This window comes from Schistocerca piceifrons, unplaced genomic scaffold (genome assembly GCF_021461385.2).
Source record: "Schistocerca piceifrons isolate TAMUIC-IGC-003096 unplaced genomic scaffold, iqSchPice1.1 HiC_scaffold_716, whole genome shotgun sequence".
Lineage (NCBI taxonomy): Eukaryota > Metazoa > Arthropoda > Insecta > Orthoptera > Acrididae > Schistocerca > Schistocerca piceifrons.
In genome coordinates this window covers 124,583-148,155 of record NW_025728966.1, presented here as the reverse complement: position 1 = coordinate 148,155, position 23,573 = coordinate 124,583, and the positions used below count along the sequence as shown (strand labels likewise).

At 49.8% G+C, this 23,573-nt stretch overlaps 40 non-coding genes across 40 annotated transcripts; all 40 read left to right on the top strand.

Annotated features, from left to right (window-relative positions):
• Positions 1–642: 642 nt before the first annotated feature.
• Trnat-cgu lies at positions 643–714 on the top strand. The gene has a single exon. It is a non-coding gene; the product is annotated as a tRNA-Thr (tRNA).
• Positions 715–1,047: 333 nt separating this feature from the next.
• Trnan-guu lies at positions 1,048–1,121 on the top strand. The gene has a single exon. It is a non-coding gene; the product is annotated as a tRNA-Asn (tRNA).
• Positions 1,122–1,810: 689 nt separating this feature from the next.
• Trnat-cgu lies at positions 1,811–1,882 on the top strand. The gene has a single exon. It is a non-coding gene; the product is annotated as a tRNA-Thr (tRNA).
• Positions 1,883–2,215: 333 nt separating this feature from the next.
• On the top strand, positions 2,216–2,289 carry Trnan-guu. The gene has a single exon. It is a non-coding gene; the product is annotated as a tRNA-Asn (tRNA).
• A 689-nt stretch (positions 2,290–2,978) lies between these two features.
• Positions 2,979–3,050, top strand: Trnat-cgu. The gene has a single exon. It is a non-coding gene; the product is annotated as a tRNA-Thr (tRNA).
• A 333-nt stretch (positions 3,051–3,383) lies between these two features.
• Trnan-guu lies at positions 3,384–3,457 on the top strand. The gene has a single exon. It is a non-coding gene; the product is annotated as a tRNA-Asn (tRNA).
• Positions 3,458–4,146: 689 nt separating this feature from the next.
• On the top strand, positions 4,147–4,218 carry Trnat-cgu. The gene has a single exon. It is a non-coding gene; the product is annotated as a tRNA-Thr (tRNA).
• A 333-nt stretch (positions 4,219–4,551) lies between these two features.
• Positions 4,552–4,625, top strand: Trnan-guu. Its single transcript has one exon. It is a non-coding gene; the product is annotated as a tRNA-Asn (tRNA).
• Positions 4,626–5,314: 689 nt separating this feature from the next.
• On the top strand, positions 5,315–5,386 carry Trnat-cgu. Its single transcript has one exon. It is a non-coding gene; the product is annotated as a tRNA-Thr (tRNA).
• Positions 5,387–5,719: 333 nt separating this feature from the next.
• Positions 5,720–5,793, top strand: Trnan-guu. Its single transcript has one exon. It is a non-coding gene; the product is annotated as a tRNA-Asn (tRNA).
• Positions 5,794–6,482: 689 nt separating this feature from the next.
• Trnat-cgu lies at positions 6,483–6,554 on the top strand. Its single transcript has one exon. It is a non-coding gene; the product is annotated as a tRNA-Thr (tRNA).
• A 333-nt stretch (positions 6,555–6,887) lies between these two features.
• On the top strand, positions 6,888–6,961 carry Trnan-guu. The gene has a single exon. It is a non-coding gene; the product is annotated as a tRNA-Asn (tRNA).
• A 689-nt stretch (positions 6,962–7,650) lies between these two features.
• On the top strand, positions 7,651–7,722 carry Trnat-cgu. Its single transcript has one exon. It is a non-coding gene; the product is annotated as a tRNA-Thr (tRNA).
• A 333-nt stretch (positions 7,723–8,055) lies between these two features.
• Trnan-guu lies at positions 8,056–8,129 on the top strand. Its single transcript has one exon. It is a non-coding gene; the product is annotated as a tRNA-Asn (tRNA).
• A 689-nt stretch (positions 8,130–8,818) lies between these two features.
• Positions 8,819–8,890, top strand: Trnat-cgu. Its single transcript has one exon. It is a non-coding gene; the product is annotated as a tRNA-Thr (tRNA).
• Positions 8,891–9,223: 333 nt separating this feature from the next.
• On the top strand, positions 9,224–9,297 carry Trnan-guu. Its single transcript has one exon. It is a non-coding gene; the product is annotated as a tRNA-Asn (tRNA).
• A 689-nt stretch (positions 9,298–9,986) lies between these two features.
• On the top strand, positions 9,987–10,058 carry Trnat-cgu. The gene has a single exon. It is a non-coding gene; the product is annotated as a tRNA-Thr (tRNA).
• Positions 10,059–10,391: 333 nt separating this feature from the next.
• On the top strand, positions 10,392–10,465 carry Trnan-guu. Its single transcript has one exon. It is a non-coding gene; the product is annotated as a tRNA-Asn (tRNA).
• Positions 10,466–11,154: 689 nt separating this feature from the next.
• Positions 11,155–11,226, top strand: Trnat-cgu. Its single transcript has one exon. It is a non-coding gene; the product is annotated as a tRNA-Thr (tRNA).
• A 333-nt stretch (positions 11,227–11,559) lies between these two features.
• On the top strand, positions 11,560–11,633 carry Trnan-guu. The gene has a single exon. It is a non-coding gene; the product is annotated as a tRNA-Asn (tRNA).
• Positions 11,634–12,322: 689 nt separating this feature from the next.
• Positions 12,323–12,394, top strand: Trnat-cgu. The gene has a single exon. It is a non-coding gene; the product is annotated as a tRNA-Thr (tRNA).
• A 333-nt stretch (positions 12,395–12,727) lies between these two features.
• On the top strand, positions 12,728–12,801 carry Trnan-guu. The gene has a single exon. It is a non-coding gene; the product is annotated as a tRNA-Asn (tRNA).
• Positions 12,802–13,490: 689 nt separating this feature from the next.
• On the top strand, positions 13,491–13,562 carry Trnat-cgu. Its single transcript has one exon. It is a non-coding gene; the product is annotated as a tRNA-Thr (tRNA).
• A 333-nt stretch (positions 13,563–13,895) lies between these two features.
• Positions 13,896–13,969, top strand: Trnan-guu. The gene has a single exon. It is a non-coding gene; the product is annotated as a tRNA-Asn (tRNA).
• Positions 13,970–14,658: 689 nt separating this feature from the next.
• Trnat-cgu lies at positions 14,659–14,730 on the top strand. The gene has a single exon. It is a non-coding gene; the product is annotated as a tRNA-Thr (tRNA).
• Positions 14,731–15,063: 333 nt separating this feature from the next.
• Positions 15,064–15,137, top strand: Trnan-guu. Its single transcript has one exon. It is a non-coding gene; the product is annotated as a tRNA-Asn (tRNA).
• Positions 15,138–15,826: 689 nt separating this feature from the next.
• Positions 15,827–15,898, top strand: Trnat-cgu. The gene has a single exon. It is a non-coding gene; the product is annotated as a tRNA-Thr (tRNA).
• A 333-nt stretch (positions 15,899–16,231) lies between these two features.
• Positions 16,232–16,305, top strand: Trnan-guu. Its single transcript has one exon. It is a non-coding gene; the product is annotated as a tRNA-Asn (tRNA).
• Positions 16,306–16,994: 689 nt separating this feature from the next.
• Trnat-cgu lies at positions 16,995–17,066 on the top strand. The gene has a single exon. It is a non-coding gene; the product is annotated as a tRNA-Thr (tRNA).
• A 333-nt stretch (positions 17,067–17,399) lies between these two features.
• On the top strand, positions 17,400–17,473 carry Trnan-guu. The gene has a single exon. It is a non-coding gene; the product is annotated as a tRNA-Asn (tRNA).
• A 689-nt stretch (positions 17,474–18,162) lies between these two features.
• Positions 18,163–18,234, top strand: Trnat-cgu. The gene has a single exon. It is a non-coding gene; the product is annotated as a tRNA-Thr (tRNA).
• A 333-nt stretch (positions 18,235–18,567) lies between these two features.
• Positions 18,568–18,641, top strand: Trnan-guu. Its single transcript has one exon. It is a non-coding gene; the product is annotated as a tRNA-Asn (tRNA).
• A 689-nt stretch (positions 18,642–19,330) lies between these two features.
• Positions 19,331–19,402, top strand: Trnat-cgu. Its single transcript has one exon. It is a non-coding gene; the product is annotated as a tRNA-Thr (tRNA).
• Positions 19,403–19,735: 333 nt separating this feature from the next.
• Trnan-guu lies at positions 19,736–19,809 on the top strand. The gene has a single exon. It is a non-coding gene; the product is annotated as a tRNA-Asn (tRNA).
• Positions 19,810–20,498: 689 nt separating this feature from the next.
• On the top strand, positions 20,499–20,570 carry Trnat-cgu. Its single transcript has one exon. It is a non-coding gene; the product is annotated as a tRNA-Thr (tRNA).
• A 333-nt stretch (positions 20,571–20,903) lies between these two features.
• On the top strand, positions 20,904–20,977 carry Trnan-guu. The gene has a single exon. It is a non-coding gene; the product is annotated as a tRNA-Asn (tRNA).
• Positions 20,978–21,666: 689 nt separating this feature from the next.
• Trnat-cgu lies at positions 21,667–21,738 on the top strand. Its single transcript has one exon. It is a non-coding gene; the product is annotated as a tRNA-Thr (tRNA).
• A 333-nt stretch (positions 21,739–22,071) lies between these two features.
• Positions 22,072–22,145, top strand: Trnan-guu. The gene has a single exon. It is a non-coding gene; the product is annotated as a tRNA-Asn (tRNA).
• Positions 22,146–22,834: 689 nt separating this feature from the next.
• Trnat-cgu lies at positions 22,835–22,906 on the top strand. The gene has a single exon. It is a non-coding gene; the product is annotated as a tRNA-Thr (tRNA).
• A 333-nt stretch (positions 22,907–23,239) lies between these two features.
• Positions 23,240–23,313, top strand: Trnan-guu. Its single transcript has one exon. It is a non-coding gene; the product is annotated as a tRNA-Asn (tRNA).
• Positions 23,314–23,573: the final 260 nt, after the last annotated feature.

The following is a 23,573-nucleotide window of genomic DNA, read 5'->3' as shown; positions in this document are numbered from 1 at the left end:
AGAGATACACAGCTAGTGTGACAATTTGGCTGCGTTTGAGTGATGCCACAGAGCCTTATACACATTCAGCCAAGTGACACTGTAGGTAAAAACATGGCCCTACACAGACGTTCTGCTGTTTTCCTTTTTATTCGTCATGTGTGACACTGCAGTAGAGGGACGCCCGCTACAAAAGACGTATTCTTTACATTCAATTTCAGCATATACGTCGCGAGTGCCATATGACAGGGCCTGTCTCTCGATGTCGATTTGTATTTGGTGTGTCTTAAGTGTCGGTCTGCAGTAGGCCGCTGTTGGCCGAGCGACGTGCAGTCGCCTTACATGAAGCCCCATGGGCAACGCCAGTGCCACTGTGGACAACAGCGCACTGTAGCCAGAGAGAGGAGCCGAAAGGCGCATTTCGCAGTCGAGCCACGCTATCCCACAAGCTGTGCACTAGGTCAGGATTGTGCAGACCGCTAACTTTTGGTGGGCCGACGCTCGTCGTCGATCGTAAGGGCGAAACATTCAAGAGATTTGGAAAACGGCAATGTGGACACCCCCAGCAGCAGCTGTGTGCCAAATCCGATATCTGGTCGAGGGCTGCAAGATTCAGTATGATGAAGTAACAATTTGGGGATAGCTCACAAACGCTAAGCTGCCGCCTTCTTAGCTCAGTGGTAGAGCACTGGTCTCGTAAACCAAGGGTCGTGAGTTCGAACTTCACAGTAGGCATTCATTATTTAAACCTTCCTGCAAGGAGCGGAGCTATCTCGAGCAGCATCTAACACATGGCAGTACACTGAATGAAAGGGATGTTCTACAACCTATGACAAGTATTCTACTGGCCTCAGAGGTTTTCTGAATGCATAGGCAGAACATTGGTTTGTATGCATTTTGTAGTATAATGTCATGCTTGGCGATGTCATTCGTTTACGAGCCTCGCTACAGTGTGCATGCACGTTATCCATGTGAAGAGGCGTAAGCAAATGCTACCATTCTGCGAGATTCCTGCAGAAGGTATACGAATTGCGTTGATATACAGAGCACAAGGGAGCTAAAGTCAAGGCCTCCGTGGCGCAATCGGCTAGCGCGTTCGGCTGTTAACCGAAAGGTTGGTGGTTCGAGCCCACCCGGGGGCGAAATCGTTTTAACCGGCACCGAGGTGAGGACATACGTCAACTTTGTTAGAGATACACAGCTAGTGTGACAATTTGGCTGCGTTTGAGTGATGCCACAGAGCCTTATACACATTCAGCCAAGTGACACTGTAGGTAAAAACATGGCCCTACACAGACGTTCTGCTGTTTTCCTTTTTATTCGTCATGTGTGACACTGCAGTAGAGGGACGCCCGCTACAAAAGACGTATTCTTTACATTCAATTTCAGCATATACGTCGCGAGTGCCATATGACAGGGCCTGTCTCTCGATGTCGATTTGTATTTGGTGTGTCTTAAGTGTCGGTCTGCAGTAGGCCGCTGTTGGCCGAGCGACGTGCAGTCGCCTTACATGAAGCCCCATGGGCAACGCCAGTGCCACTGTGGACAACAGCGCACTGTAGCCAGAGAGAGGAGCCGAAAGGCGCATTTCGCAGTCGAGCCACGCTATCCCACAAGCTGTGCACTAGGTCAGGATTGTGCAGACCGCTAACTTTTGGTGGGCCGACGCTCGTCGTCGATCGTAAGGGCGAAACATTCAAGAGATTTGGAAAACGGCAATGTGGACACCCCCAGCAGCAGCTGTGTGCCAAATCCGATATCTGGTCGAGGGCTGCAAGATTCAGTATGATGAAGTAACAATTTGGGGATAGCTCACAAACGCTAAGCTGCCGCCTTCTTAGCTCAGTGGTAGAGCACTGGTCTCGTAAACCAGGGGTCGTGAGTTCGAACCTCACAGAAGGCATTCATTATTTAAACCTTCCTGCAAGGAGCGGAGCTATCTCGAGCAGCATCTAACACATGGCAGTACACTGAATGAAAGGGATGTTCTACAACCTATGACAAGTATTCTACTGGCCTCAGAGGTTTTCTGAATGCATAGGCAGAACATTGGTTTGTATGCATTTTGTAGTATAATGTCATGCTTGGCGATGTCATTCGTTTACGAGCCTCGCTACAGTGTGCATGCACGTTATCCATGTGAAGAGGCGTAAGCAAATGCTACCATTCTGCGAGATTCCTGCAGAAGGTATACGAATTGCGTTGATATACAGAGCACAAGGGAGCTAAAGTCAAGGCCTCCGTGGCGCAATCGGCTAGCGCGTTCGGCTGTTAACCGAAAGGTTGGTGGTTCGAGCCCACCCGGGGGCGAAATCGTTTTAACCGGCACCGAGGTGAGGACATACGTCAACTTTGTTAGAGATACACAGCTAGTGTGACAATTTGGCTGCGTTTGAGTGATGCCACAGAGCCTTATACACATTCAGCCAAGTGACACTGTAGGTAAAAACATGGCCCTACACAGACGTTCTGCTGTTTTCCTTTTTATTCGTCATGTGTGACACTGCAGTAGAGGGACGCCCGCTACAAAAGACGTATTCTTTACATTCAATTTCAGCATATACGTCGCGAGTGCCATATGACAGGGCCTGTCTCTCGATGTCGATTTGTATTTGGTGTGTCTTAAGTGTCGGTCTGCAGTAGGCCGCTGTTGGCCGAGCGACGTGCAGTCGCCTTACATGAAGCCCCATGGGCAACGCCAGTGCCACTGTGGACAACAGCGCACTGTAGCCAGAGAGAGGAGCCGAAAGGCGCATTTCGCAGTCGAGCCACGCTATCCCACAAGCTGTGCACTAGGTCAGGATTGTGCAGACCGCTAACTTTTGGTGGGCCGACGCTCGTCGTCGATCGTAAGGGCGAAACATTCAAGAGATTTGGAAAACGGCAATGTGGACACCCCCAGCAGCAGCTGTGTGCCAAATCCGATATCTGGTCGAGGGCTGCAAGATTCAGTATGATGAAGTAACAATTTGGGGATAGCTCACAAACGCTAAGCTGCCGCCTTCTTAGCTCAGTGGTAGAGCACTGGTCTCGTAAACCAAGGGTCGTGAGTTCGAACTTCACAGTAGGCATTCATTATTTAAACCTTCCTGCAAGGAGCGGAGCTATCTCGAGCAGCATCTAACACATGGCAGTACACTGAATGAAAGGGATGTTCTACAACCTATGACAAGTATTCTACTGGCCTCAGAGGTTTTCTGAATGCATAGGCAGAACATTGGTTTGTATGCATTTTGTAGTATAATGTCATGCTTGGCGATGTCATTCGTTTACGAGCCTCGCTACAGTGTGCATGCACGTTATCCATGTGAAGAGGCGTAAGCAAATGCTACCATTCTGCGAGATTCCTGCAGAAGGTATACGAATTGCGTTGATATACAGAGCACAAGGGAGCTAAAGTCAAGGCCTCCGTGGCGCAATCGGCTAGCGCGTTCGGCTGTTAACCGAAAGGTTGGTGGTTCGAGCCCACCCGGGGGCGAAATCGTTTTAACCGGCACCGAGGTGAGGACATACGTCAACTTTGTTAGAGATACACAGCTAGTGTGACAATTTGGCTGCGTTTGAGTGATGCCACAGAGCCTTATACACATTCAGCCAAGTGACACTGTAGGTAAAAACATGGCCCTACACAGACGTTCTGCTGTTTTCCTTTTTATTCGTCATGTGTGACACTGCAGTAGAGGGACGCCCGCTACAAAAGACGTATTCTTTACATTCAATTTCAGCATATACGTCGCGAGTGCCATATGACAGGGCCTGTCTCTCGATGTCGATTTGTATTTGGTGTGTCTTAAGTGTCGGTCTGCAGTAGGCCGCTGTTGGCCGAGCGACGTGCAGTCGCCTTACATGAAGCCCCATGGGCAACGCCAGTGCCACTGTGGACAACAGCGCACTGTAGCCAGAGAGAGGAGCCGAAAGGCGCATTTCGCAGTCGAGCCACGCTATCCCACAAGCTGTGCACTAGGTCAGGATTGTGCAGACCGCTAACTTTTGGTGGGCCGACGCTCGTCGTCGATCGTAAGGGCGAAACATTCAAGAGATTTGGAAAACGGCAATGTGGACACCCCCAGCAGCAGCTGTGTGCCAAATCCGATATCTGGTCGAGGGCTGCAAGATTCAGTATGATGAAGTAACAATTTGGGGATAGCTCACAAACGCTAAGCTGCCGCCTTCTTAGCTCAGTGGTAGAGCACTGGTCTCGTAAACCAGGGGTCGTGAGTTCGAACCTCACAGAAGGCATTCATTATTTAAACCTTCCTGCAAGGAGCGGAGCTATCTCGAGCAGCATCTAACACATGGCAGTACACTGAATGAAAGGGATGTTCTACAACCTATGACAAGTATTCTACTGGCCTCAGAGGTTTTCTGAATGCATAGGCAGAACATTGGTTTGTATGCATTTTGTAGTATAATGTCATGCTTGGCGATGTCATTCGTTTACGAGCCTCGCTACAGTGTGCATGCACGTTATCCATGTGAAGAGGCGTAAGCAAATGCTACCATTCTGCGAGATTCCTGCAGAAGGTATACGAATTGCGTTGATATACAGAGCACAAGGGAGCTAAAGTCAAGGCCTCCGTGGCGCAATCGGCTAGCGCGTTCGGCTGTTAACCGAAAGGTTGGTGGTTCGAGCCCACCCGGGGGCGAAATCGTTTTAACCGGCACCGAGGTGAGGACATACGTCAACTTTGTTAGAGATACACAGCTAGTGTGACAATTTGGCTGCGTTTGAGTGATGCCACAGAGCCTTATACACATTCAGCCAAGTGACACTGTAGGTAAAAACATGGCCCTACACAGACGTTCTGCTGTTTTCCTTTTTATTCGTCATGTGTGACACTGCAGTAGAGGGACGCCCGCTACAAAAGACGTATTCTTTACATTCAATTTCAGCATATACGTCGCGAGTGCCATATGACAGGGCCTGTCTCTCGATGTCGATTTGTATTTGGTGTGTCTTAAGTGTCGGTCTGCAGTAGGCCGCTGTTGGCCGAGCGACGTGCAGTCGCCTTACATGAAGCCCCATGGGCAACGCCAGTGCCACTGTGGACAACAGCGCACTGTAGCCAGAGAGAGGAGCCGAAAGGCGCATTTCGCAGTCGAGCCACGCTATCCCACAAGCTGTGCACTAGGTCAGGATTGTGCAGACCGCTAACTTTTGGTGGGCCGACGCTCGTCGTCGATCGTAAGGGCGAAACATTCAAGAGATTTGGAAAACGGCAATGTGGACACCCCCAGCAGCAGCTGTGTGCCAAATCCGATATCTGGTCGAGGGCTGCAAGATTCAGTATGATGAAGTAACAATTTGGGGATAGCTCACAAACGCTAAGCTGCCGCCTTCTTAGCTCAGTGGTAGAGCACTGGTCTCGTAAACCAGGGGTCGTGAGTTCGAACCTCACAGAAGGCATTCATTATTTAAACCTTCCTGCAAGGAGCGGAGCTATCTCGAGCAGCATCTAACACATGGCAGTACACTGAATGAAAGGGATGTTCTACAACCTATGACAAGTATTCTACTGGCCTCAGAGGTTTTCTGAATGCATAGGCAGAACATTGGTTTGTATGCATTTTGTAGTATAATGTCATGCTTGGCGATGTCATTCGTTTACGAGCCTCGCTACAGTGTGCATGCACGTTATCCATGTGAAGAGGCGTAAGCAAATGCTACCATTCTGCGAGATTCCTGCAGAAGGTATACGAATTGCGTTGATATACAGAGCACAAGGGAGCTAAAGTCAAGGCCTCCGTGGCGCAATCGGCTAGCGCGTTCGGCTGTTAACCGAAAGGTTGGTGGTTCGAGCCCACCCGGGGGCGAAATCGTTTTAACCGGCACCGAGGTGAGGACATACGTCAACTTTGTTAGAGATACACAGCTAGTGTGACAATTTGGCTGCGTTTGAGTGATGCCACAGAGCCTTATACACATTCAGCCAAGTGACACTGTAGGTAAAAACATGGCCCTACACAGACGTTCTGCTGTTTTCCTTTTTATTCGTCATGTGTGACACTGCAGTAGAGGGACGCCCGCTACAAAAGACGTATTCTTTACATTCAATTTCAGCATATACGTCGCGAGTGCCATATGACAGGGCCTGTCTCTCGATGTCGATTTGTATTTGGTGTGTCTTAAGTGTCGGTCTGCAGTAGGCCGCTGTTGGCCGAGCGACGTGCAGTCGCCTTACATGAAGCCCCATGGGCAACGCCAGTGCCACTGTGGACAACAGCGCACTGTAGCCAGAGAGAGGAGCCGAAAGGCGCATTTCGCAGTCGAGCCACGCTATCCCACAAGCTGTGCACTAGGTCAGGATTGTGCAGACCGCTAACTTTTGGTGGGCCGACGCTCGTCGTCGATCGTAAGGGCGAAACATTCAAGAGATTTGGAAAACGGCAATGTGGACACCCCCAGCAGCAGCTGTGTGCCAAATCCGATATCTGGTCGAGGGCTGCAAGATTCAGTATGATGAAGTAACAATTTGGGGATAGCTCACAAACGCTAAGCTGCCGCCTTCTTAGCTCAGTGGTAGAGCACTGGTCTCGTAAACCAGGGGTCGTGAGTTCGAACCTCACAGAAGGCATTCATTATTTAAACCTTCCTGCAAGGAGCGGAGCTATCTCGAGCAGCATCTAACACATGGCAGTACACTGAATGAAAGGGATGTTCTACAACCTATGACAAGTATTCTACTGGCCTCAGAGGTTTTCTGAATGCATAGGCAGAACATTGGTTTGTATGCATTTTGTAGTATAATGTCATGCTTGGCGATGTCATTCGTTTACGAGCCTCGCTACAGTGTGCATGCACGTTATCCATGTGAAGAGGCGTAAGCAAATGCTACCATTCTGCGAGATTCCTGCAGAAGGTATACGAATTGCGTTGATATACAGAGCACAAGGGAGCTAAAGTCAAGGCCTCCGTGGCGCAATCGGCTAGCGCGTTCGGCTGTTAACCGAAAGGTTGGTGGTTCGAGCCCACCCGGGGGCGAAATCGTTTTAACCGGCACCGAGGTGAGGACATACGTCAACTTTGTTAGAGATACACAGCTAGTGTGACAATTTGGCTGCGTTTGAGTGATGCCACAGAGCCTTATACACATTCAGCCAAGTGACACTGTAGGTAAAAACATGGCCCTACACAGACGTTCTGCTGTTTTCCTTTTTATTCGTCATGTGTGACACTGCAGTAGAGGGACGCCCGCTACAAAAGACGTATTCTTTACATTCAATTTCAGCATATACGTCGCGAGTGCCATATGACAGGGCCTGTCTCTCGATGTCGATTTGTATTTGGTGTGTCTTAAGTGTCGGTCTGCAGTAGGCCGCTGTTGGCCGAGCGACGTGCAGTCGCCTTACATGAAGCCCCATGGGCAACGCCAGTGCCACTGTGGACAACAGCGCACTGTAGCCAGAGAGAGGAGCCGAAAGGCGCATTTCGCAGTCGAGCCACGCTATCCCACAAGCTGTGCACTAGGTCAGGATTGTGCAGACCGCTAACTTTTGGTGGGCCGACGCTCGTCGTCGATCGTAAGGGCGAAACATTCAAGAGATTTGGAAAACGGCAATGTGGACACCCCCAGCAGCAGCTGTGTGCCAAATCCGATATCTGGTCGAGGGCTGCAAGATTCAGTATGATGAAGTAACAATTTGGGGATAGCTCACAAACGCTAAGCTGCCGCCTTCTTAGCTCAGTGGTAGAGCACTGGTCTCGTAAACCAAGGGTCGTGAGTTCGAACTTCACAGTAGGCATTCATTATTTAAACCTTCCTGCAAGGAGCGGAGCTATCTCGAGCAGCATCTAACACATGGCAGTACACTGAATGAAAGGGATGTTCTACAACCTATGACAAGTATTCTACTGGCCTCAGAGGTTTTCTGAATGCATAGGCAGAACATTGGTTTGTATGCATTTTGTAGTATAATGTCATGCTTGGCGATGTCATTCGTTTACGAGCCTCGCTACAGTGTGCATGCACGTTATCCATGTGAAGAGGCGTAAGCAAATGCTACCATTCTGCGAGATTCCTGCAGAAGGTATACGAATTGCGTTGATATACAGAGCACAAGGGAGCTAAAGTCAAGGCCTCCGTGGCGCAATCGGCTAGCGCGTTCGGCTGTTAACCGAAAGGTTGGTGGTTCGAGCCCACCCGGGGGCGAAATCGTTTTAACCGGCACCGAGGTGAGGACATACGTCAACTTTGTTAGAGATACACAGCTAGTGTGACAATTTGGCTGCGTTTGAGTGATGCCACAGAGCCTTATACACATTCAGCCAAGTGACACTGTAGGTAAAAACATGGCCCTACACAGACGTTCTGCTGTTTTCCTTTTTATTCGTCATGTGTGACACTGCAGTAGAGGGACGCCCGCTACAAAAGACGTATTCTTTACATTCAATTTCAGCATATACGTCGCGAGTGCCATATGACAGGGCCTGTCTCTCGATGTCGATTTGTATTTGGTGTGTCTTAAGTGTCGGTCTGCAGTAGGCCGCTGTTGGCCGAGCGACGTGCAGTCGCCTTACATGAAGCCCCATGGGCAACGCCAGTGCCACTGTGGACAACAGCGCACTGTAGCCAGAGAGAGGAGCCGAAAGGCGCATTTCGCAGTCGAGCCACGCTATCCCACAAGCTGTGCACTAGGTCAGGATTGTGCAGACCGCTAACTTTTGGTGGGCCGACGCTCGTCGTCGATCGTAAGGGCGAAACATTCAAGAGATTTGGAAAACGGCAATGTGGACACCCCCAGCAGCAGCTGTGTGCCAAATCCGATATCTGGTCGAGGGCTGCAAGATTCAGTATGATGAAGTAACAATTTGGGGATAGCTCACAAACGCTAAGCTGCCGCCTTCTTAGCTCAGTGGTAGAGCACTGGTCTCGTAAACCAGGGGTCGTGAGTTCGAACCTCACAGAAGGCATTCATTATTTAAACCTTCCTGCAAGGAGCGGAGCTATCTCGAGCAGCATCTAACACATGGCAGTACACTGAATGAAAGGGATGTTCTACAACCTATGACAAGTATTCTACTGGCCTCAGAGGTTTTCTGAATGCATAGGCAGAACATTGGTTTGTATGCATTTTGTAGTATAATGTCATGCTTGGCGATGTCATTCGTTTACGAGCCTCGCTACAGTGTGCATGCACGTTATCCATGTGAAGAGGCGTAAGCAAATGCTACCATTCTGCGAGATTCCTGCAGAAGGTATACGAATTGCGTTGATATACAGAGCACAAGGGAGCTAAAGTCAAGGCCTCCGTGGCGCAATCGGCTAGCGCGTTCGGCTGTTAACCGAAAGGTTGGTGGTTCGAGCCCACCCGGGGGCGAAATCGTTTTAACCGGCACCGAGGTGAGGACATACGTCAACTTTGTTAGAGATACACAGCTAGTGTGACAATTTGGCTGCGTTTGAGTGATGCCACAGAGCCTTATACACATTCAGCCAAGTGACACTGTAGGTAAAAACATGGCCCTACACAGACGTTCTGCTGTTTTCCTTTTTATTCGTCATGTGTGACACTGCAGTAGAGGGACGCCCGCTACAAAAGACGTATTCTTTACATTCAATTTCAGCATATACGTCGCGAGTGCCATATGACAGGGCCTGTCTCTCGATGTCGATTTGTATTTGGTGTGTCTTAAGTGTCGGTCTGCAGTAGGCCGCTGTTGGCCGAGCGACGTGCAGTCGCCTTACATGAAGCCCCATGGGCAACGCCAGTGCCACTGTGGACAACAGCGCACTGTAGCCAGAGAGAGGAGCCGAAAGGCGCATTTCGCAGTCGAGCCACGCTATCCCACAAGCTGTGCACTAGGTCAGGATTGTGCAGACCGCTAACTTTTGGTGGGCCGACGCTCGTCGTCGATCGTAAGGGCGAAACATTCAAGAGATTTGGAAAACGGCAATGTGGACACCCCCAGCAGCAGCTGTGTGCCAAATCCGATATCTGGTCGAGGGCTGCAAGATTCAGTATGATGAAGTAACAATTTGGGGATAGCTCACAAACGCTAAGCTGCCGCCTTCTTAGCTCAGTGGTAGAGCACTGGTCTCGTAAACCAAGGGTCGTGAGTTCGAACTTCACAGTAGGCATTCATTATTTAAACCTTCCTGCAAGGAGCGGAGCTATCTCGAGCAGCATCTAACACATGGCAGTACACTGAATGAAAGGGATGTTCTACAACCTATGACAAGTATTCTACTGGCCTCAGAGGTTTTCTGAATGCATAGGCAGAACATTGGTTTGTATGCATTTTGTAGTATAATGTCATGCTTGGCGATGTCATTCGTTTACGAGCCTCGCTACAGTGTGCATGCACGTTATCCATGTGAAGAGGCGTAAGCAAATGCTACCATTCTGCGAGATTCCTGCAGAAGGTATACGAATTGCGTTGATATACAGAGCACAAGGGAGCTAAAGTCAAGGCCTCCGTGGCGCAATCGGCTAGCGCGTTCGGCTGTTAACCGAAAGGTTGGTGGTTCGAGCCCACCCGGGGGCGAAATCGTTTTAACCGGCACCGAGGTGAGGACATACGTCAACTTTGTTAGAGATACACAGCTAGTGTGACAATTTGGCTGCGTTTGAGTGATGCCACAGAGCCTTATACACATTCAGCCAAGTGACACTGTAGGTAAAAACATGGCCCTACACAGACGTTCTGCTGTTTTCCTTTTTATTCGTCATGTGTGACACTGCAGTAGAGGGACGCCCGCTACAAAAGACGTATTCTTTACATTCAATTTCAGCATATACGTCGCGAGTGCCATATGACAGGGCCTGTCTCTCGATGTCGATTTGTATTTGGTGTGTCTTAAGTGTCGGTCTGCAGTAGGCCGCTGTTGGCCGAGCGACGTGCAGTCGCCTTACATGAAGCCCCATGGGCAACGCCAGTGCCACTGTGGACAACAGCGCACTGTAGCCAGAGAGAGGAGCCGAAAGGCGCATTTCGCAGTCGAGCCACGCTATCCCACAAGCTGTGCACTAGGTCAGGATTGTGCAGACCGCTAACTTTTGGTGGGCCGACGCTCGTCGTCGATCGTAAGGGCGAAACATTCAAGAGATTTGGAAAACGGCAATGTGGACACCCCCAGCAGCAGCTGTGTGCCAAATCCGATATCTGGTCGAGGGCTGCAAGATTCAGTATGATGAAGTAACAATTTGGGGATAGCTCACAAACGCTAAGCTGCCGCCTTCTTAGCTCAGTGGTAGAGCACTGGTCTCGTAAACCAGGGGTCGTGAGTTCGAACCTCACAGAAGGCATTCATTATTTAAACCTTCCTGCAAGGAGCGGAGCTATCTCGAGCAGCATCTAACACATGGCAGTACACTGAATGAAAGGGATGTTCTACAACCTATGACAAGTATTCTACTGGCCTCAGAGGTTTTCTGAATGCATAGGCAGAACATTGGTTTGTATGCATTTTGTAGTATAATGTCATGCTTGGCGATGTCATTCGTTTACGAGCCTCGCTACAGTGTGCATGCACGTTATCCATGTGAAGAGGCGTAAGCAAATGCTACCATTCTGCGAGATTCCTGCAGAAGGTATACGAATTGCGTTGATATACAGAGCACAAGGGAGCTAAAGTCAAGGCCTCCGTGGCGCAATCGGCTAGCGCGTTCGGCTGTTAACCGAAAGGTTGGTGGTTCGAGCCCACCCGGGGGCGAAATCGTTTTAACCGGCACCGAGGTGAGGACATACGTCAACTTTGTTAGAGATACACAGCTAGTGTGACAATTTGGCTGCGTTTGAGTGATGCCACAGAGCCTTATACACATTCAGCCAAGTGACACTGTAGGTAAAAACATGGCCCTACACAGACGTTCTGCTGTTTTCCTTTTTATTCGTCATGTGTGACACTGCAGTAGAGGGACGCCCGCTACAAAAGACGTATTCTTTACATTCAATTTCAGCATATACGTCGCGAGTGCCATATGACAGGGCCTGTCTCTCGATGTCGATTTGTATTTGGTGTGTCTTAAGTGTCGGTCTGCAGTAGGCCGCTGTTGGCCGAGCGACGTGCAGTCGCCTTACATGAAGCCCCATGGGCAACGCCAGTGCCACTGTGGACAACAGCGCACTGTAGCCAGAGAGAGGAGCCGAAAGGCGCATTTCGCAGTCGAGCCACGCTATCCCACAAGCTGTGCACTAGGTCAGGATTGTGCAGACCGCTAACTTTTGGTGGGCCGACGCTCGTCGTCGATCGTAAGGGCGAAACATTCAAGAGATTTGGAAAACGGCAATGTGGACACCCCCAGCAGCAGCTGTGTGCCAAATCCGATATCTGGTCGAGGGCTGCAAGATTCAGTATGATGAAGTAACAATTTGGGGATAGCTCACAAACGCTAAGCTGCCGCCTTCTTAGCTCAGTGGTAGAGCACTGGTCTCGTAAACCAAGGGTCGTGAGTTCGAACTTCACAGTAGGCATTCATTATTTAAACCTTCCTGCAAGGAGCGGAGCTATCTCGAGCAGCATCTAACACATGGCAGTACACTGAATGAAAGGGATGTTCTACAACCTATGACAAGTATTCTACTGGCCTCAGAGGTTTTCTGAATGCATAGGCAGAACATTGGTTTGTATGCATTTTGTAGTATAATGTCATGCTTGGCGATGTCATTCGTTTACGAGCCTCGCTACAGTGTGCATGCACGTTATCCATGTGAAGAGGCGTAAGCAAATGCTACCATTCTGCGAGATTCCTGCAGAAGGTATACGAATTGCGTTGATATACAGAGCACAAGGGAGCTAAAGTCAAGGCCTCCGTGGCGCAATCGGCTAGCGCGTTCGGCTGTTAACCGAAAGGTTGGTGGTTCGAGCCCACCCGGGGGCGAAATCGTTTTAACCGGCACCGAGGTGAGGACATACGTCAACTTTGTTAGAGATACACAGCTAGTGTGACAATTTGGCTGCGTTTGAGTGATGCCACAGAGCCTTATACACATTCAGCCAAGTGACACTGTAGGTAAAAACATGGCCCTACACAGACGTTCTGCTGTTTTCCTTTTTATTCGTCATGTGTGACACTGCAGTAGAGGGACGCCCGCTACAAAAGACGTATTCTTTACATTCAATTTCAGCATATACGTCGCGAGTGCCATATGACAGGGCCTGTCTCTCGATGTCGATTTGTATTTGGTGTGTCTTAAGTGTCGGTCTGCAGTAGGCCGCTGTTGGCCGAGCGACGTGCAGTCGCCTTACATGAAGCCCCATGGGCAACGCCAGTGCCACTGTGGACAACAGCGCACTGTAGCCAGAGAGAGGAGCCGAAAGGCGCATTTCGCAGTCGAGCCACGCTATCCCACAAGCTGTGCACTAGGTCAGGATTGTGCAGACCGCTAACTTTTGGTGGGCCGACGCTCGTCGTCGATCGTAAGGGCGAAACATTCAAGAGATTTGGAAAACGGCAATGTGGACACCCCCAGCAGCAGCTGTGTGCCAAATCCGATATCTGGTCGAGGGCTGCAAGATTCAGTATGATGAAGTAACAATTTGGGGATAGCTCACAAACGCTAAGCTGCCGCCTTCTTAGCTCAGTGGTAGAGCACTGGTCTCGTAAACCAAGGGTCGTGAGTTCGAACTTCACAGTAGGCATTCATTATTTAAACCTTCCTGCAAGGAGCGGAGCTATCTCGAGCAGCATCTAACACATGGCAGTACACTGAATGAAAGGGATGTTCTACAACCTATGACAAGTATTCTACTGGCCTCAGAGGTTTTCTGAATGCATAGGCAGAACATTGGTTTGTATGCATTTTGTAGTATAATGTCATGCTTGGCGATGTCATTCGTTTACGAGCCTCGCTACAGTGTGCATGCACGTTATCCATGTGAAGAGGCGTAAGCAAATGCTACCATTCTGCGAGATTCCTGCAGAAGGTATACGAATTGCGTTGATATACAGAGCACAAGGGAGCTAAAGTCAAGGCCTCCGTGGCGCAATCGGCTAGCGCGTTCGGCTGTTAACCGAAAGGTTGGTGGTTCGAGCCCACCCGGGGGCGAAATCGTTTTAACCGGCACCGAGGTGAGGACATACGTCAACTTTGTTAGAGATACACAGCTAGTGTGACAATTTGGCTGCGTTTGAGTGATGCCACAGAGCCTTATACACATTCAGCCAAGTGACACTGTAGGTAAAAACATGGCCCTACACAGACGTTCTGCTGTTTTCCTTTTTATTCGTCATGTGTGACACTGCAGTAGAGGGACGCCCGCTACAAAAGACGTATTCTTTACATTCAATTTCAGCATATACGTCGCGAGTGCCATATGACAGGGCCTGTCTCTCGATGTCGATTTGTATTTGGTGTGTCTTAAGTGTCGGTCTGCAGTAGGCCGCTGTTGGCCGAGCGACGTGCAGTCGCCTTACATGAAGCCCCATGGGCAACGCCAGTGCCACTGTGGACAACAGCGCACTGTAGCCAGAGAGAGGAGCCGAAAGGCGCATTTCGCAGTCGAGCCACGCTATCCCACAAGCTGTGCACTAGGTCAGGATTGTGCAGACCGCTAACTTTTGGTGGGCCGACGCTCGTCGTCGATCGTAAGGGCGAAACATTCAAGAGATTTGGAAAACGGCAATGTGGACACCCCCAGCAGCAGCTGTGTGCCAAATCCGATATCTGGTCGAGGGCTGCAAGATTCAGTATGATGAAGTAACAATTTGGGGATAGCTCACAAACGCTAAGCTGCCGCCTTCTTAGCTCAGTGGTAGAGCACTGGTCTCGTAAACCAGGGGTCGTGAGTTCGAACCTCACAGAAGGCATTCATTATTTAAACCTTCCTGCAAGGAGCGGAGCTATCTCGAGCAGCATCTAACACATGGCAGTACACTGAATGAAAGGGATGTTCTACAACCTATGACAAGTATTCTACTGGCCTCAGAGGTTTTCTGAATGCATAGGCAGAACATTGGTTTGTATGCATTTTGTAGTATAATGTCATGCTTGGCGATGTCATTCGTTTACGAGCCTCGCTACAGTGTGCATGCACGTTATCCATGTGAAGAGGCGTAAGCAAATGCTACCATTCTGCGAGATTCCTGCAGAAGGTATACGAATTGCGTTGATATACAGAGCACAAGGGAGCTAAAGTCAAGGCCTCCGTGGCGCAATCGGCTAGCGCGTTCGGCTGTTAACCGAAAGGTTGGTGGTTCGAGCCCACCCGGGGGCGAAATCGTTTTAACCGGCACCGAGGTGAGGACATACGTCAACTTTGTTAGAGATACACAGCTAGTGTGACAATTTGGCTGCGTTTGAGTGATGCCACAGAGCCTTATACACATTCAGCCAAGTGACACTGTAGGTAAAAACATGGCCCTACACAGACGTTCTGCTGTTTTCCTTTTTATTCGTCATGTGTGACACTGCAGTAGAGGGACGCCCGCTACAAAAGACGTATTCTTTACATTCAATTTCAGCATATACGTCGCGAGTGCCATATGACAGGGCCTGTCTCTCGATGTCGATTTGTATTTGGTGTGTCTTAAGTGTCGGTCTGCAGTAGGCCGCTGTTGGCCGAGCGACGTGCAGTCGCCTTACATGAAGCCCCATGGGCAACGCCAGTGCCACTGTGGACAACAGCGCACTGTAGCCAGAGAGAGGAGCCGAAAGGCGCATTTCGCAGTCGAGCCACGCTATCCCACAAGCTGTGCACTAGGTCAGGATTGTGCAGACCGCTAACTTTTGGTGGGCCGACGCTCGTCGTCGATCGTAAGGGCGAAACATTCAAGAGATTTGGAAAACGGCAATGTGGACACCCCCAGCAGCAGCTGTGTGCCAAATCCGATATCTGGTCGAGGGCTGCAAGATTCAGTATGATGAAGTAACAATTTGGGGATAGCTCACAAACGCTAAGCTGCCGCCTTCTTAGCTCAGTGGTAGAGCACTGGTCTCGTAAACCAGGGGTCGTGAGTTCGAACCTCACAGAAGGCATTCATTATTTAAACCTTCCTGCAAGGAGCGGAGCTATCTCGAGCAGCATCTAACACATGGCAGTACACTGAATGAAAGGGATGTTCTACAACCTATGACAAGTATTCTACTGGCCTCAGAGGTTTTCTGAATGCATAGGCAGAACATTGGTTTGTATGCATTTTGTAGTATAATGTCATGCTTGGCGATGTCATTCGTTTACGAGCCTCGCTACAGTGTGCATGCACGTTATCCATGTGAAGAGGCGTAAGCAAATGCTACCATTCTGCGAGATTCCTGCAGAAGGTATACGAATTGCGTTGATATACAGAGCACAAGGCAGCTAAAGTCAAGGCCTCCGTGGCGCAATCGGCTAGCGCGTTCGGCTGTTAACCGAAAGGTTGGTGGTTCGAGCCCACCCGGGGGCGAAATCGTTTTAACCGGCACCGAGGTGAGGACATACGTCAACTTTGTTAGAGATACACAGCTAGTGTGACAATTTGGCTGCGTTTGAGTGATGCCACAGAGCCTTATACACATTCAGCCAAGTGACACTGTAGGTAAAAACATGGCCCTACACAGACGTTCTGCTGTTTTCCTTTTTATTCGTCATGTGTGACACTGCAGTAGAGGGACGCCCGCTACAAAAGACGTATTCTTTACATTCAATTTCAGCATATACGTCGCGAGTGCCATATGACAGGGCCTGTCTCTCGATGTCGATTTGTATTTGGTGTGTCTTAAGTGTCGGTCTGCAGTAGGCCGCTGTTGGCCGAGCGACGTGCAGTCGCCTTACATGAAGCCCCATGGGCAACGCCAGTGCCACTGTGGACAACAGCGCACTGTAGCCAGAGAGAGGAGCCGAAAGGCGCATTTCGCAGTCGAGCCACGCTATCCCACAAGCTGTGCACTAGGTCAGGATTGTGCAGACCGCTAACTTTTGGTGGGCCGACGCTCGTCGTCGATCGTAAGGGCGAAACATTCAAGAGATTTGGAAAACGGCAATGTGGACACCCCCAGCAGCAGCTGTGTGCCAAATCCGATATCTGGTCGAGGGCTGCAAGATTCAGTATGATGAAGTAACAATTTGGGGATAGCTCACAAACGCTAAGCTGCCGCCTTCTTAGCTCAGTGGTAGAGCACTGGTCTCGTAAACCAGGGGTCGTGAGTTCGAACCTCACAGAAGGCATTCATTATTTAAACCTTCCTGCAAGGAGCGGAGCTATCTCGAGCAGCATCTAACACATGGCAGTACACTGAATGAAAGGGATGTTCTACAACCTATGACAAGTATTCTACTGGCCTCAGAGGTTTTCTGAATGCATAGGCAGAACATTGGTTTGTATGCATTTTGTAGTATAATGTCATGCTTGGCGATGTCATTCGTTTACGAGCCTCGCTACAGTGTGCATGCACGTTATCCATGTGAAGAGGCGTAAGCAAATGCTACCATTCTGCGAGATTCCTGCAGAAGGTATACGAATTGCGTTGATATACAGAGCACAAGGGAGCTAAAGTCAAGGCCTCCGTGGCGCAATCGGCTAGCGCGTTCGGCTGTTAACCGAAAGGTTGGTGGTTCGAGCCCACCCGGGGGCGAAATCGTTTTAACCGGCACCGAGGTGAGGACATACGTCAACTTTGTTAGAGATACACAGCTAGTGTGACAATTTGGCTGCGTTTGAGTGATGCCACAGAGCCTTATACACATTCAGCCAAGTGACACTGTAGGTAAAAACATGGCCCTACACAGACGTTCTGCTGTTTTCCTTTTTATTCGTCATGTGTGACACTGCAGTAGAGGGACGCCCGCTACAAAAGACGTATTCTTTACATTCAATTTCAGCATATACGTCGCGAGTGCCATATGACAGGGCCTGTCTCTCGATGTCGATTTGTATTTGGTGTGTCTTAAGTGTCGGTCTGCAGTAGGCCGCTGTTGGCCGAGCGACGTGCAGTCGCCTTACATGAAGCCCCATGGGCAACGCCAGTGCCACTGTGGACAACAGCGCACTGTAGCCAGAGAGAGGAGCCGAAAGGCGCATTTCGCAGTCGAGCCACGCTATCCCACAAGCTGTGCACTAGGTCAGGATTGTGCAGACCGCTAACTTTTGGTGGGCCGACGCTCGTCGTCGATCGTAAGGGCGAAACATTCAAGAGATTTGGAAAACGGCAATGTGGACACCCCCAGCAGCAGCTGTGTGCCAAATCCGATATCTGGTCGAGGGCTGCAAGATTCAGTATGATGAAGTAACAATTTGGGGATAGCTCACAAACGCTAAGCTGCCGCCTTCTTAGCTCAGTGGTAGAGCACTGGTCTCGTAAACCAGGGGTCGTGAGTTCGAACCTCACAGAAGGCATTCATTATTTAAACCTTCCTGCAAGGAGCGGAGCTATCTCGAGCAGCATCTAACACATGGCAGTACACTGAATGAAAGGGATGTTCTACAACCTATGACAAGTATTCTACTGGCCTCAGAGGTTTTCTGAATGCATAGGCAGAACATTGGTTTGTATGCATTTTGTAGTATAATGTCATGCTTGGCGATGTCATTCGTTTACGAGCCTCGCTACAGTGTGCATGCACGTTATCCATGTGAAGAGGCGTAAGCAAATGCTACCATTCTGCGAGATTCCTGCAGAAGGTATACGAATTGCGTTGATATACAGAGCACAAGGGAGCTAAAGTCAAGGCCTCCGTGGCGCAATCGGCTAGCGCGTTCGGCTGTTAACCGAAAGGTTGGTGGTTCGAGCCCACCCGGGGGCGAAATCGTTTTAACCGGCACCGAGGTGAGGACATACGTCAACTTTGTTAGAGATACACAGCTAGTGTGACAATTTGGCTGCGTTTGAGTGATGCCACAGAGCCTTATACACATTCAGCCAAGTGACACTGTAGGTAAAAACATGGCCCTACACAGACGTTCTGCTGTTTTCCTTTTTATTCGTCATGTGTGACACTGCAGTAGAGGGACGCCCGCTACAAAAGACGTATTCTTTACATTCAATTTCAGCATATACGTCGCGAGTGCCATATGACAGGGCCTGTCTCTCGATGTCGATTTGTATTTGGTGTGTCTTAAGTGTCGGTCTGCAGTAGGCCGCTGTTGGCCGAGCGACGTGCAGTCGCCTTACATGAAGCCCCATGGGCAACGCCAGTGCCACTGTGGACAACAGCGCACTGTAGCCAGAGAGAGGAGCCGAAAGGCGCATTTCGCAGTCGAGCCACGCTATCCCACAAGCTGTGCACTAGGTCAGGATTGTGCAGACCGCTAACTTTTGGTGGGCCGACGCTCGTCGTCGATCGTAAGGGCGAAACATTCAAGAGATTTGGAAAACGGCAATGTGGACACCCCCAGCAGCAGCTGTGTGCCAAATCCGATATCTGGTCGAGGGCTGCAAGATTCAGTATGATGAAGTAACAATTTGGGGATAGCTCACAAACGCTAAGCTGCCGCCTTCTTAGCTCAGTGGTAGAGCACTGGTCTCGTAAACCAAGGGTCGTGAGTTCGAACTTCACAGTAGGCATTCATTATTTAAACCTTCCTGCAAGGAGCGGAGCTATCTCGAGCAGCATCTAACACATGGCAGTACACTGAATGAAAGGGATGTTCTACAACCTATGACAAGTATTCTACTGGCCTCAGAGGTTTTCTGAATGCATAGGCAGAACATTGGTTTGTATGCATTTTGTAGTATAATGTCATGCTTGGCGATGTCATTCGTTTACGAGCCTCGCTACAGTGTGCATGCACGTTATCCATGTGAAGAGGCGTAAGCAAATGCTACCATTCTGCGAGATTCCTGCAGAAGGTATACGAATTGCGTTGATATACAGAGCACAAGGGAGCTAAAGTCAAGGCCTCCGTGGCGCAATCGGCTAGCGCGTTCGGCTGTTAACCGAAAGGTTGGTGGTTCGAGCCCACCCGGGGGCGAAATCGTTTTAACCGGCACCGAGGTGAGGACATACGTCAACTTTGTTAGAGATACACAGCTAGTGTGACAATTTGGCTGCGTTTGAGTGATGCCACAGAGCCTTATACACATTCAGCCAAGTGACACTGTAGGTAAAAACATGGCCCTACACAGACGTTCTGCTGTTTTCCTTTTTATTCGTCATGTGTGACACTGCAGTAGAGGGACGCCCGCTACAAAAGACGTATTCTTTACATTCAATTTCAGCATATACGTCGCGAGTGCCATATGACAGGGCCTGTCTCTCGATGTCGATTTGTATTTGGTGTGTCTTAAGTGTCGGTCTGCAGTAGGCCGCTGTTGGCCGAGCGACGTGCAGTCGCCTTACATGAAGCCCCATGGGCAACGCCAGTGCCACTGTGGACAACAGCGCACTGTAGCCAGAGAGAGGAGCCGAAAGGCGCATTTCGCAGTCGAGCCACGCTATCCCACAAGCTGTGCACTAGGTCAGGATTGTGCAGACCGCTAACTTTTGGTGGGCCGACGCTCGTCGTCGATCGTAAGGGCGAAACATTCAAGAGATTTGGAAAACGGCAATGTGGACACCCCCAGCAGCAGCTGTGTGCCAAATCCGATATCTGGTCGAGGGCTGCAAGATTCAGTATGATGAAGTAACAATTTGGGGATAGCTCACAAACGCTAAGCTGCCGCCTTCTTAGCTCAGTGGTAGAGCACTGGTCTCGTAAACCAGGGGTCGTGAGTTCGAACCTCACAGAAGGCATTCATTATTTAAACCTTCCTGCAAGGAGCGGAGCTATCTCGAGCAGCATCTAACACATGGCAGTACACTGAATGAAAGGGATGTTCTACAACCTATGACAAGTATTCTACTGGCCTCAGAGGTTTTCTGAATGCATAGGCAGAACATTGGTTTGTATGCATTTTGTAGTATAATGTCATGCTTGGCGATGTCATTCGTTTACGAGCCTCGCTACAGTGTGCATGCACGTTATCCATGTGAAGAGGCGTAAGCAAATGCTACCATTCTGCGAGATTCCTGCAGAAGGTATACGAATTGCGTTGATATACAGAGCACAAGGGAGCTAAAGTCAAGGCCTCCGTGGCGCAATCGGCTAGCGCGTTCGGCTGTTAACCGAAAGGTTGGTGGTTCGAGCCCACCCGGGGGCGAAATCGTTTTAACCGGCACCGAGGTGAGGACATACGTCAACTTTGTTAGAGATACACAGCTAGTGTGACAATTTGGCTGCGTTTGAGTGATGCCACAGAGCCTTATACACATTCAGCCAAGTGACACTGTAGGTAAAAACATGGCCCTACACAGACGTTCTGCTGTTTTCCTTTTTATTCGTCATGTGTGACACTGCAGTAGAGGGACGCCCGCTACAAAAGACGTATTCTTTACATTCAATTTCAGCATATACGTCGCGAGTGCCATATGACAGGGCCTGTCTCTCGATGTCGATTTGTATTTGGTGTGTCTTAAGTGTCGGTCTGCAGTAGGCCGCTGTTGGCCGAGCGACGTGCAGTCGCCTTACATGAAGCCCCATGGGCAACGCCAGTGCCACTGTGGACAACAGCGCACTGTAGCCAGAGAGAGGAGCCGAAAGGCGCATTTCGCAGTCGAGCCACGCTATCCCACAAGCTGTGCACTAGGTCAGGATTGTGCAGACCGCTAACTTTTGGTGGGCCGACGCTCGTCGTCGATCGTAAGGGCGAAACATTCAAGAGATTTGGAAAACGGCAATGTGGACACCCCCAGCAGCAGCTGTGTGCCAAATCCGATATCTGGTCGAGGGCTGCAAGATTCAGTATGATGAAGTAACAATTTGGGGATAGCTCACAAACGCTAAGCTGCCGCCTTCTTAGCTCAGTGGTAGAGCACTGGTCTCGTAAACCAGGGGTCGTGAGTTCGAACCTCACAGAAGGCATTCATTATTTAAACCTTCCTGCAAGGAGCGGAGCTATCTCGAGCAGCATCTAACACATGGCAGTACACTGAATGAAAGGGATGTTCTACAACCTATGACAAGTATTCTACTGGCCTCAGAGGTTTTCTGAATGCATAGGCAGAACATTGGTTTGTATGCATTTTGTAGTATAATGTCATGCTTGGCGATGTCATTCGTTTACGAGCCTCGCTACAGTGTGCATGCACGTTATCCATGTGAAGAGGCGTAAGCAAATGCTACCATTCTGCGAGATTCCTGCAGAAGGTATACGAATTGCGTTGATATACAGAGCACAAGGGAGCTAAAGTCAAGGCCTCCGTGGCGCAATCGGCTAGCGCGTTCGGCTGTTAACCGAAAGGTTGGTGGTTCGAGCCCACCCGGGGGCGAAATTGTTTTAACCGGCACCGAGGTGAGGACATACGTCAACTTTGTTAGAGATACACAGCTAGTGTGACAATTTGGCTGCGTTTGAGTGATGCCACAGAGCCTTATACACATTCAGCCAAGTGACACTGTAGGTAAAAACATGGCCCTACACAGACGTTCTGCTGTTTTCCTTTTTATTCGTCATGTGTGACACTGCAGTAGAGGGACGCCCGCTACAAAAGACGTATTCTTTACATTCAATTTCAGCATATACGTCGCGAGTGCCATATGACAGGGCCTGTCTCTCGATGTCGATTTGTATTTGGTGTGTCTTAAGTGTCGGTCTGCAGTAGGCCGCTGTTGGCCGAGCGACGTGCAGTCGCCTTACATGAAGCCCCATGGGCAACGCCAGTGCCACTGTGGACAACAGCGCACTGTAGCCAGAGAGAGGAGCCGAAAGGCGCATTTCGCAGTCGAGCCACGCTATCCCACAAGCTGTGCACTAGGTCAGGATTGTGCAGACCGCTAACTTTTGGTGGGCCGACGCTCGTCGTCGATCGTAAGGGCGAAACATTCAAGAGATTTGGAAAACGGCAATGTGGACACCCCCAGCAGCAGCTGTGTGCCAAATCCGATATCTGGTCGAGGGCTGCAAGATTCAGTATGATGAAGTAACAATTTGGGGATAGCTCACAAACGCTAAGCTGCCGCCTTCTTAGCTCAGTGGTAGAGCACTGGTCTCGTAAACCAGGGGTCGTGAGTTCGAACCTCACAGAAGGCATTCATTATTTAAACCTTCCTGCAAGGAGCGGAGCTATCTCGAGCAGCATCTAACACATGGCAGTACACTGAATGAAAGGGATGTTCTACAACCTATGACAAGTATTCTACTGGCCTCAGAGGTTTTCTGAATGCATAGGCAGAACATTGGTTTGTATGCATTTTGTAGTATAATGTCATGCTTGGCGATGTCATTCGTTTACGAGCCTCGCTACAGTGTGCATGCACGTTATCCATGTGAAGAGGCGTAAGCAAATGCTACCATTCTGCGAGATTCCTGCAGAAGGTATACGAATTGCGTTGATATACAGAGCACAAGGGAGCTAAAGTCAAGGCCTCCGTGGCGCAATCGGCTAGCGCGTTCGGCTGTTAACCGAAAGGTTGGTGGTTCGAGCCCACCCGGGGGCGAAATCGTTTTAACCGGCACCGAGGTGAGGACATACGTCAACTTTGTTAGAGATACACAGCTAGTGTGACAATTTGGCTGCGTTTGAGTGATGCCACAGAGCCTTATACACATTCAGCCAAGTGACACTGTAGGTAAAAACATGGCCCTACACAGACGTTCTGCTGTTTTCCTTTTTATTCGTCATGTGTGACACTGCAGTAGAGGGACGCCCGCTACAAAAGACGTATTCTTTACATTCAATTTCAGCATATACGTCGCG